This window comes from Mustela nigripes, chromosome 18, assembly GCF_022355385.1.
Source record: "Mustela nigripes isolate SB6536 chromosome 18, MUSNIG.SB6536, whole genome shotgun sequence".
In the NCBI taxonomy this organism is placed as follows: Eukaryota; Metazoa; Chordata; class Mammalia; order Carnivora; family Mustelidae; genus Mustela; species Mustela nigripes.
In genome coordinates, this window is record NC_081574.1 from 10,743,108 (window position 1) to 10,756,233 (window position 13,126).

Genomic DNA, 13,126 nt, shown 5'->3' on the forward strand with positions numbered 1-13,126 from the left:
CCTATCTCATAATTCCTCTTCCTTCAATTACATATCATTCGTAAACATTGCCAAGTTATTATTTCCTGCCAATTAAAATAAATGACATAAGCACTTTTAAAATTATAAATATCCAGCTTTCTTTCCAACTGCATGCACGTGTACACACATAAGCAAACACGAAGCATGTGATCGCTATACACATTATATATATGTATATACATTTTTAATACACTTCAGTTTTATGAGTCAGAATGCAGCCATTGCAGTCAGACTAAGGGACCCTGAGCTAGGAAGCACCAGAAAACGTTTATAAATAGCATGAGGATTATCTGGAGAGCTGGGACCTTTAGGAGCCATTATGAGTATGAATACCAGGAATCAATTAATTGTTTTGGGGCATTTGGAGTCAAAATGTTACAAATGGTAATGACCTTAGAAATTAACCAGTTTTGGGGCACCTGGGTGGCTCATTGGGTTAAGCCTCTGCCTTGGGCTCAGCTCATGATCTCAGGGTCCTGGGATGGAGCCCCGCATGGGGGAGGGGAGGGTCTCTGCTCAGCCGGGAGCCTGCTTCCCCCTCTCTCTGCCTGCCTCTCTGCCTACTTGTGATCTCCGTCAAATAAATAAATAAAATCTTAAAAAAATAAAGAAATTAACCAGTTTTAGGATGGCAGTAGTTGAAAAAGGGAATATTGCCTTAAAGTGATTGGCACTTACTGCCTGAGCCACAGTGTAAGAATAAGAATATACGAAGCATGTCCTAATCAATCAGCCCTTTCTACCACAGGTGAGGAACAGAGATTGGCAGCATACTTGCCGAGGCTCAGAGAATTGAAGTCATGTGCCCAAAGTTGCAAGGGTAGTTAACTCTGAATCTGTGGCTATAAACAGGGCATCTGACTCATAATCCACTGCCATTCCCTCTGCTCTCTTGATAAAGTAGAAACACAGCCAGTAGGCTTCCTCAGAGTAAATCCAGAGACGTTCAGGAAACTTAATTGAAAACATGAAAGAGAGCCACACCGGGTATGGTGGTTGCTTGCTTTGATGCCCTTATGGGTTCAACTTACTGAGACGTACTGGTTCCAGGGTATAAATTACTTACGGTTATTCCGAGGCACTGTAACTAGGCACCGTCTTCTATTAATTACTTTTTCTGTATTTTATGCTTTGTCTTTTCTTAGAATTTCCAAGCCTATAAACTCAATAAATAGAATTCTGTAAATTAAATATACTAAGATATGCTCAAGGAAAATCTCTTCCCATAGAACATAAAACCTGGATTAAAATGCAGACATTTTCATTCCATTGTGAACCATTGACCTAATAAAAATTTTGACATTAAATCTAAAAATTAACTTCGTGGAGACTAAAGCAGTTTGGCAAAATTCACATCACCCCCAATGATGCCTTTGCTCCATCCTCCCCACCTTTTTATAAAATCGTGTCTAGCTGATTAATATAACAGAGCACTTGAGCTTTGGTGAAATACACTTATTCAATTTCACCGAAGATTATAGGTTTCAAATAATAAAATTGGATTTCATTGCGGATTGAAGTGTGTAAATAGAACATTTGATTGAATTTAATAAAATGGTATCCTGCTGATGGAGGCAAGTCATTTCCTCTAGTTTTAACTTGATTACAAAGACAAGAAGTTTTATGAGCAATTTTGAATGGAAAATTTCTTTCTGTCTAGAGGAAAAAAAAAAAACCCATACTGAGACTAAGGAAAGTAAGTAGTACCATTTAATATTTTAAATAAAATAGTCGTGAATGTATGGTTACTTTTTCAATGCAGTAGAACTATTTTCTCATCTGGTTTTTGACCGTTTGCTTAATCACTAGGGTTAAACAAGAATGCTGCAGAGAGGTAAACCCAGTAGACAAGTTTGTTTCTCTCTGGATTTGAATAGTTTTTATCTTGGTGATAAAGAACCTTTATCTGATATGTGTCCTTCTGTATTTAATCAAAGTATAGTGAGATTAGAGCATCATTCCTCTTAGCACAAAATGTATCACTACATAGTAACTGCTATTTAAATGTTTGGTTTCTTCAGCCATTTCTGAGGTTTCTTAAAAAGAAACACAAAGTAATTCTTTTTGCTATTTCTGACAAAAAGAAAAAAAATATATATGTATGCATGTAAGTATGCATATTTCAGTACAATAAAATAAGATGTTATTTTGCTAAAATCTAGTCTTTTCTTAATTAATGTCAATATTTTAATTGTTTTATTAGCTAAGGAGCTGACTGCAAATGTGGAAGCTATAAGACAGGCTAGATTGGTAATTGGGCATTGTTATAAATGTAGAATGAGCATTAAGAATTGTGGATGTGTGACGCCTGGGTGGCTCAGTTGGTTAAGCAACTGCCTTTGGCTCGGGTCACAATCCCAGGTTCCTGGGTTCAAGCCTTGTGTCAGGTTCCTTATTCAGCGGGGAGCCTGCTTCTCCCTCTCCCTCTGCCTGCCACTCCGCCTGCTTGTGCCCTTTCTCTCTCTGTCAAATAAATAAATAAGATTTAAAAATAAAAATTAAAAAAAAATAAAGAATCATGGACATAATGTTGACTGAAGATTGATAATAAGAGGTTTCAGAACAAGATGAATTTTAATGTGGCTTAAAAGAGTACCTTGGGTTGATTTAGAGTATTATCTTTAAGCAGATGATTCAGAGTACTGCAAGGGAAATAAATACAGAGTCTGAATGCAGTAGTTCTATTCAATTATTTAGCAGTGCTTTCAAAGAAATAAAAAGTAAACAGTTGATGAAACATTGTTGAAACAGTTGAAACATTGCAGGAAAATTGTATCTCTTTACGCTGATAATGGCTGCCTGTTGTTTTTAATGTTTGGAGAAAGGTGCATCATACAGAGAAAGAGAAGGGACACTGAAGAGAGAACTCAGGGAGCAAAGCAAGAATAATGGTGGCAGAGACAACCCCGACCTGTACAGGAAAGACAGTGTAGAAACCGAAAAAGAGGCAACAGCAAAAACAGACAAGCAAACAACTAAACACACCACGCAGGGAAAGTGCCTGTTGGTCACACCCTCTGCTGTCCTATTGGGAGGTATTTGAACACATGGATCAGTAACACTATTTGAATATGGAAAAACCTAGAACGCCTGAGGAACGGGAGTTTGCTGCTTGAACTGAGATGAGAAGGAAGAAAGTAATTAGAACAAAAGGAGTTCTATCTCAAAACGGTTCAAAGCATAGGAGATCCCTCCAGACACGTCAGTTACAGTAGTTTGAAAATGTGCAACGTTAACAGGTGCCGGTTTTACAGTTTGAGAGGAACCGCAGCAAGAGGAATGAGAAAACACATGAACACCCCTCATGTAATTGATAGATGCACTGAAAAGGTGGGGTAAGTTTGGACACAAGATTATCACTTCGGATGAAAGTCTAGAAAAGGTGAGGTATTTCAATACAAACACGGTCATGTAAGTGGGAGGACTTTTCACTTTGGAAGACCACTCTAACAGAAACTTGGGTTGACTGTGCTCATTTTAAAGTTCGCAGGAAAACAAAACAAAACAAACAAACAAAAAAAAAATAGCCCACAAAAAGTGTCTGTAATTCATTGAGTGCCTCTCTGTCCCTTGTTTCATCTTTAACTAACTTGCTGTCCAGTGGTGGTGTGTGACTCTTAGCTCACGTATGTAGTTACTGAAATTCACCTCACTGTGATAGTCTCATTTGATTATTAGGAAAAGAACGTAACGGAACTAACAAAAATATTAGTTATGGTAGGAGATTGTCGGTATTCATGAGATCAACACAGGATCCATAGTGTCTTTTCAGTTCTGAAAATTGTGTGAAGAAAAAAAAAAATTATTTGGCTTCTGGAAATAATTTTAACACACACAGGTCTCATGCCATGTCTAGTATGATCATCACTTCTCTTCAGTGTGAAAACAAAATGACCAAGCACCTATTATTACATCCATATTACCAGGTAACATATTGATATTAAACTCAGAATTGACCTGTGATCTCATTACCTGGAGGAAGATTAAAATCGTCACCGAATGGTAAAAGCAGAACAGAGAAGCTGAATAATGAAAATACGATAAATCAGTTTCAAAAATAAATGAAGCCCAAACCCACCATTCCAACCAGTCTTGTTTTCATCCTCGCTATGGTTTTCTAAAATAAGAATCTTAGAAAGTCTTCGTCTTCTGATGCAGCACTGTTTGTTCTTACATGTCCCAAAAGAAATTCTATGCAGGCAACACAGGACCTGTCTTCTCCGTAACGTTTGTCCAAAGTCAAGCAAGCACATTTTTTAACTTTTTTTGTTTCCAGCTTGCATTCAATATCTGCACAGAAGGTACCAAATGAAAAATGAATCCTACATTCTGTTTATAGTCTAAACACCACAGGAAAATAATTTTCAGAAATATGAAACATATTACATAGATCATGTATATGGTAGTAATAGTAGTAGTAGTAAATACAGATTTCAGACTCTATGATATTAGGAAAAGTGGGGGTTATTAGCAAAGTAATTTGTTAAAGGAAGTGTGGGAGCTTAAATTTTTATGTTTACAGACTTTTTGAAACCTAATTTAGCATTTGAGATAATGATTAATCATATTGAATTGAAACATCAATAAAAATATGGATATAGTTTTCTTGTGAAATATATCCATTCTTGTGTGAAGTTCTTATAAGGTTAAGGATATATATGGTTGGGGGTGCCTGGGTGGCTCAGTCAGTTAAGCGTCTGACTCTGGACACTTTGGTTCAGGTCATGGTCTCAGGGTTGTGAGACTGAGCCCTGTGTCAGGCTCTGCACTGGGTACGGAGCTTGCTTAAGATTCTCTCTCTCTGCCCTTACCCTGCTCTCTCTCCCTCTCAAAAAAAAAAAAAAAAAAAATATATATATATATATATATATACACACACACATATACACACACACACATATATATATTTAACTATTTTAAGAATAATAATAAATTAAACCACAAAAAGCAGTAAATAATTCAAACAATAGAACTTTAATCTGTTGTATCATTTCAGGTCACGTGGGACATTTTGTACACATTACAGATAAGGAAACTGACTGATGTGGAGATTCTAAGCGACTTGTATGAGGTCTTTGTCAGGCAGAACAGAATACTTTCATTCCCAGTTTAGACACTTAGCAGTGTGTAACTATATCTTGTAATGACTTCATCTGAAGATATTTATTGGCATATGTACTCTCTATTTCAATCTAGGTGGTTATTTTTGTATAGTCAGTTACCTATTATTGTCATACTGTCATTACAATCAACTCCCAATTTCATTTAAGTGAAATTAAATGGCATCATATCACAGTTTCCGTTAATCAAAATGATGTAATAGAGCATACAATAGGTTGCAATAATTGTTGCTTAACAGGCTTGCAAGCCTCATCTGTTGCTTTGGATGAATTGTAGTAACAGAATGACCCAAGTCATATTAACAAAATGACACAAGGCTTAAAGAACTTAAGATGAACATCAGAAGATAACAGTTATGCCTCATCTCTGTGGTGGTGCTGAGAAAGAAATGTGAGTTGTCAAGATCTCGCAAGCATAGCGAGACACTATAATTCAGAGAGAGGGGAAGAAGGCATTGAGTAGGTAGCCTGTAGTAGCATCGAAGAAAAATGGGGGAAATCTCCGTTTTTGCAGGTAGTGCCCAGGGACAAAGCCAATTCATCCTTTTCTAGACATAGCACTAGACTGGGAAAGGGGAGCACCACTGGCTACATGCTAGGTCCTTGATCAGACAGAGCCAGGCATCATAGCCCGAACTGCCTCCCGCAGGAAACCTCATTCCCACTCCCTCACTGTCACGCTTTCCAGCTATACAAAATGTCAAGTTCCCTTGGCTGTTTAACAGAAACTGTGGTGCAGGCAGTCAGAAGAAGGTGATGACAGCCACGGTACACTCTACCAGAGCACACAGAATGTCCGAGAGAACCAGCTGAGTTAGCCAGAAGACTTTCCAGAGCCAGAACCAAATTAGCAATGGAAAAAGAACATCTTGAGTTAATTACAGAAGTTAAGCAAAGGAATCTCCCAATTCATGCATCAGGGGAGAAGGTGATCAACATGGAAAAAAACCCAAAGGAACACTAATGAAATAGTAAAGGGATTTGGAGATAAAATAGCAGAAAATTTTTCCAAAATAAATGAAGCTCTGATAAGCATATGGACAATTACACACAGAATGACGCGCATAGATGAGAACAAAGGTTGGAAGCGAGACCCCAAAATCCCCCTAAACAGTATGGGATGACATTGGCAAGAAAAGAGAAAGGACAAGGAGGAACAAGTTTTCTGACCTGTTGCTTCGAGGATTTTTAGGACATTTTACTGTGTGTCATGAAATAGAATTGTTCTTTGGCAGCTCTTTTGGAAAAACATCGAAAAAATTTAATTGTATATTTGAGTGGAGCAAAGGCATATCTTTTGATTGGATAAACTGAGTGAGGCCAAAAACCGTTTTAGGTGTATATGCTTTGGTAGCACACTGGGGTTTTTGTTTGGGTTTGGGATTTGCAAAGCAGAATGCATACTGTATTGTTATGTAGAAATGATCCTTGAGTACAATGACCCCCTTTGGATTATTGTCATGGAAGAGAGCACAGAACTACCCAGAAAAAACCAGGATGAGTCTTAGGAAGGCCCCTCTAAGTGAGAGGAGAATTGTAGAAACTGGAATGCTATGAAAATCATAATCTTTGTGTTAATGCATAGTGCTTTCACATGGAGACTACATATAGGGAATATTTTGTTACTTAAAAATGAAAAGGCCTAAGCAACACCCTCATGACAATATACGCTATAAATTATTAATTTTTTAAATTCAACCTTCACAGACCTTTAGTGTTTAATAAATTGGACCAGTTCAAAGCATTTACTCTGCTCGACGAGCTGATCCCAGAACCCCTGAGAACTGAGTTACTATGAAAGCACAGATTAGACAGAAAAACAGAGATCAGATAAAGATTAACTGCTAGGAAAAATAATATGTAATGAACATTTTTCCAGGGACAGAAGACTGAGCTATAATTTACATAGGCCACAGATATGTGGCAAAAGGCTGAAAAATGTTGGGCGATTAAGTGAGAGTCTGATGAATCCGGAATCACACAATTTTTTATCCAAGCCGTGAAGACTTCTCAGTCCCTGGCAGATTGCCTGACTGCCTCAAAATGCCGAGTTGCTTAGCATTTTCTGCTCAGTTTAATCGCTTTTTCATCCCTAATCAAATTAATTATGGCAACAGGATATAAGCATTGGGTCACGGGTGGTATGGGCCACCGATGTAGGTGGGAAATGCCTTTTTCATAGAATGGGAGGTCACTGAGTGAGGCAGATTGAACAAAAATGTACAGTATCCTCATTTTCACTAGAATGTCAAAAGTTATTTTTCAACCAATGATATTATAGACTCTACGGAACTATGGAAGTCTCAATTCCCATTGCCTGGCTGTGTTGTAATTATCACCTGGGCATCCAAATGTTGGCCAGATTTTGCAGAAGTAGGAAATGTCTTCATGGCATTACGAAATGTAGGACCATATTTTATTATGCAGGCATTTTAATCTATGATTATATACTAAAAATAATTATGTAGTATTTTGTTAATATGCCAATAATATCTTAACAAAGTGTATACAGGAGACCATGTCAACCTTCCGTGTGGTTTTATCCCCAGCACTGTGGTTGCCCCCATCTAAGGTAGTAAGCATTTGGACATGTTTGTTGAATAAAAGAACGGATTGAGTAACATTTATAATGTGGCTCCAATAGGTAAAAAGTAGAGAATGGATGAACAATTCTGTTTAACTTTTTTTTTTTTTTTAAGATTTTATTTATTTATTTGACAGAGATCACAAGTAGGCAGAGAGGCAGGCAGACAGAGAGGAAGGGAAGCAGGCTCCCTGCTGAGCAGAGAGCCCCCATGCGATGCGGGGCTCCATCCTAGGACCCTGGGATCATGACCTGAGCCGAAGGCAGAGGCTTTAACCCACTGAGCCACCCAGGCGCCCTTCTGTTTAACTTTTTAAACCAAGTTTTAGAATTCAACAGACTAAACTAGTTCTAAACTTAAACTTAGAATTCAAATTGGGGCTGTTGGCATTTTACATATGAATGAAAGCTGTTAGACAGTTACATATGGTTTATCTTCTTATTATGCTTGGCCATTTTCTTTCCAGAAGAATTATCATATGTGCCTTATTTATCTACTTAAGACCTCTTAAAGGTTAACAAATGTGAGTTAAGAAATTAAAGTTATCATCAAAGTGTACAATTCATTTTAATATATAGAATCATTTCAGTTTGTATCTCACTTGTTAATGGCTATATATTTGGTAAGTTAAGAATTAGTAAATCTATAGTGTATTTACTACATTCTTGAGAATTCTTTTTTAATGTTTTTTATTTATATTCAGGGCCACATATGATATTTTGATTCGTTTTAGTAGATTGTTTGATGTAAGTTTGTTTATTTTAATTTAAATTTATTTTTTTTAGTAAGTATAATTGTTAAAGACATGATTTGCTTGCTTTTCTCCCAAAGGATCTGGGAATGGACAGAACTTTCACATGCATTGAGAGTTTAATATTGACTTTTGTGTCTGTTTATAGGCTACCCAATAATCATCACACATTTATATTTCTGAAACTCACCTTTCTTTTCCTGCTACAACTTCTTATGCACAAAACTGGATCCTCCTGTTTAATTACAGGAACTTTGTCTCTTGAGTAACAATGATCTTATGCAATGTGCCTTTACTCTTTACTCTTCACTTCCCACTCTGGAGTCTCTCTGTTTGACCTGGGTTTCCAGGTCAGTTTGTTGGCAGTTGGCATTGGTAATCTCAGGAACGAAGGGAGAGGATGGAGAGCACATTCATTACTGATAATGATCTTTAATTTCACTTCTGATTGGTGAGTAACAAATTCTGCATGGACCAGAGATTGCCAAGTCAAGATGTCAAAATCCAAAGTCTCTTCTCTGATTATTTTTGCTCCTCTTGTCCTCACTGTACTGATGAGTAACAGTATCTTCTATACTGTGCTCTACTTCTACTTTTCATTCACAAAAGCACAAGGAGGAGAGAGACAAATCCTTTCTGTGAGATCCAGAAACGAGAATATAATATTGAGCCCTAAAGAGAAAAACAAAACAAAACAAAACAAAAAATGAAGAGACAAAACAAGAAAGAAAATACTAATGGAAGCATGTGGCAGAACCTATGCATTTGTAAGTAGGAATTTTAAAATTACACAAGTAATAAAAATCGACATTCTCATAAAACAGTCTTTCAGGAAGCATACTTGAAAAGCTGTGTTCTATTCTTTTTACAGATACTATTACGGATGAAGACATTGTTATCTAAAGAGTTTTGTTTTCCTGCCCATTTTGAGGAGATTCTTAACTGTAATTCTGAGTTTTATACACTAGGCTGCAGAACATTCCTTTAGAAAGAAATGAGATCAGATGAGGTAAGAGGAGGGAAGAAGTAAAAGAACAACATTAAATAAAAATAATACGCAGAGAAAGAGAAAGTTTGGGTTTTATTGAAAATGATAATAAGAAATCTCATGAAAGTACATTTACAAATGATGAGCTAGCAGGGGGGAGGAAAAGTTAGGATATTGTTTTTGTCTGTCTTAATTTAAGAGACAGTCTGAACCTGAGGCAAACATCGCAGTGCTGAAAAGCACAACCAATTATCCTTTTTACCGAAGTGATTTCCACCTGAAAGGGATGGAAATTAGAAAATGAAAAGATGAAAAAAGATACTACCTTGGGAATATTGTGCCAGAATGCATGTATTTAACTCTCTAGTTTAGTAAATCTGACAGGGAGCCACCATCTGGTAACTCCAGTGAAGGAAAATAGTCCTATTTACTAAGAATAATGTGTGAACTTCGGAAATGCGCGTTCATGCTTTAGAAAGATCCTTGTGTATCAGTTACATAATCACTTTCTTATTAAGAGGCAAATGATCTTGATTTAAGGGGACCCAGCAGGTATCCCTTTTATGTGATATTTTGTGATAACATGCAAGAGCATTCATGATAAAACATGCTAATAACTTGGAGGTATATTCTTAAAGACTGTAATGTTATTGTGTGGCTAAGAATATGCATTTGTAATAAAATCCAAATATTGCTCAAAACTGTAAGTAGACACAGACACATTGTTTTTGTAATATGTGTATATGCATTTAGATTCCTGAACTTCCTATCTTGTTTTGAAGAGATATCTAGATTAAAAAATAAATGGAAGAAAATTATGCCCATAAATTCTCCAAACCAGACTCCGAACACACCAGGGCACTCAAGCTTTGAAATTTTGATAGAGCCTTTGAAGAGGTATAAATTGTAATCGGGTATAAGTCCTTATTCTTTCAGCTGAAAGCATTTTATACTATTTCAACTACTCTTACCCAGCGAAAGCATCTTATAAATAAGAAATTATGCAGCAGAAAAATGTGTATTTACCCTTACAATGTGCAAGAGCCCTGAAACATTAATGTAAAATTAATGAGAAGTTGACGAAGTATCACAGGCGTAGGTACATTGGTAGTAACTCTTTGATAATAATTATGAAACCTGTTGTATCTTACAGAAGAGTCTTGAAGTTCCAAAATCTGAAAGCCTGAGAACTTACCATCTCCAGAAAAGTGACATGAAAATTTTTATTTTGAAAGCATTTTATTAACAATGGTAATGTTCAGTCAGTGTTGAAAACCATTGATAAATATAGTTGTTCTTTTAAAGATTTTTATTTATTTATTTAAGAGAGAATGAGAAAGAGAGAGAGAGCACATGGTTGGAAGGGAGGGTCAGAGGGAGAAGCAGACTCCCCACCAAGCAGGGAGTCCGATGCAGGACCCCATCCTGGGACTCCAGGGTCATGACCTGAGCTGAAGGCAGTTGCTCAACCAACTGAGCCACCCAGGCTCCCAAATGTATTTATTCTTCATAACCATAAAACTTTATAGCTGGGAGAGAACTACGATTCATTCATTCCAATCTGCACATCAATATGTAAGTCAAATACATTTTATTCTGGCTCTTATTAGTATATATAATAAAATGAATAGATATATGACTACACAGGCATATGTATGAACATGAATTAAACTAATAGAGACACGTGTATATTCATGTGTGTATAAATGTACATACATATACATAGATGCCCAGACACGCATCCTCATCACAGAAACATTTCACTATGGTAGATAATAGAGGAGGCAGGTATGATTATGATAGTTTATTGTGTTTAAACAATTTAGTCTAATAAAACGTATACACAGATAACCAAAGTTCAAGGCAATAGTACTCAGAGAGTGCTGGTTTAATATGAAAGATAAAACTCTCAATTCCTAATAAAATGGCAAGAATTGGGGTGCTCAGGTGGCTCAGTGAGTTGAGCCTCTGCCTTCGGCTCACGGTCATGATCTTGGGGTCCTGGGATCCAGCCCTGCATCGGGCTCTCTGCTCAGCTGGGAGCCTGCTTCCCCCTCTCTCTCTGCCTGCTTGTGATCTCTCTCCCTCCATGTCGAATAAATAAATAAAATCTTAAAAAAACAAACAAAATGACAAAGATTACATTTCTTTGACCTGGCTTTTAAAGGAGGAAAAGACCTCTTAAACTTGGAAGAGGTGAGATAAAAGAGGCATAATGATTGTGAGAACAGGATGTGCAAAGTCACAGAAGCAGCACATAAGTACTTCGTTCAGCAAAACATGCAATGATCATGCGTGGAAATGAAAATTATCTCAATAAATTTATTTATATATTTATTCTTTCCTTCATTCAACAAATGGTGAATGCTAAGAATACATTAGTCCTTGTCATCAAAGGTATCCAATCACAAAAAAAAAAAGCAAGGATTATCCAGTACAAATAGAATTTGATACATTGTTAATAACTTTGTTACTTATTTTTATTTTTAAATGTTATTTTTTAGATTTTATTTATTTATTTTACAGTGAGAGAGCGAGTGCACATGCACAGGCGGGGGAGAGAGAGAGGGAGAGAGGGCAAGAGAATCTCGAGTGGATTCTGTGCTAACCGTGGAGCCCAACGTAGGACTCCATCTCAAAACCCGGAGACCATGACCTGAGGCAAAATCAGGAGTTGATGCTTAATCAACTGAGCCACCCAGGTGCCCCTTTGTTACCTATTTCTAAAATCTATATGATATTCTTAAAATAACTTCCATTTCTTAGGGCAATATATTATGTTCAAAATCATGGGAAGATTACTGCAATGGTCGTAATAAGAATTTGAGTTATAGTTTGAAGCCCTATTTTTCAAAAAGTTTATAATATCATTTCTTTTATCTTTAAAATTGTGGCACTTTTAAAAAGTTTATTTATGTTTTGACAATTATTTCCCTTAGTCCTAATTTTTATGCTTAGTTGTTATTGATACTGAAGGAATGTCTGATTTGCTAATAACCTTATTGGATATTGAAGTCCTCAAATGGAATCGTAGAGCTGGAAATGAGTCATAACGTCAGTTTTTTCTTCATCTTGACTGATGAGAATATATTCTATTTTTGAGATTTTGTTGGAAATTGACTAGGTGGTTCCTGTTTGTTTTGTTTTTCTTTTATTGGGGAGTATCTATCTCTTCTCTAGTCTGTGATCCATTATTGTTAAGGTGTAAGTCTTGTGTGTGTCACATGGCTTCCTCTGAAACCTCAAATATTCTTAGAGAAAGAGCCCAGAGATTCAAGTCCAAATGGCATTCAGGGAATGATTTCACTACTTGCTGTTGAAGCATCTCCATGATTCAGTCTCCTGTCTCTGTGCCTCCTGCTGTAATTACCCCATTCTCTTTTTTCAGCACTCTGTCGTTGACAGATACCCAACTTCCATCTCTTCCAAGACTGAGCATACATGCTTTTTGCAAAAATTTGCCTGTTTAAACTCATCAGAAGCTGTCCTTATTCTTAAAACAAATGGTACTTTTTTTCTGTGCTTTTCCTGTGGACCTTTTCTCTATAGATATTTGTATACACAACACACAAATACACATATACATGTATGTATTTTCCCTTTTGGAGTGAATGTATATGTTACTTGCAGAGGTAGAATTCACGTTTTAGTCATTATTTTA

General features: G+C 36.6%; 1 long non-coding RNA gene across 1 annotated transcript in view; it reads left to right on the top strand.

Moving 5' to 3' along the window:
• LOC132006409 (uncharacterized) overlaps nucleotides 1-13,126 on the top strand; it is a 720,934-nt gene that overhangs the window by 100,796 nt on the left and 607,012 nt on the right. The window lies entirely within an intron of this gene.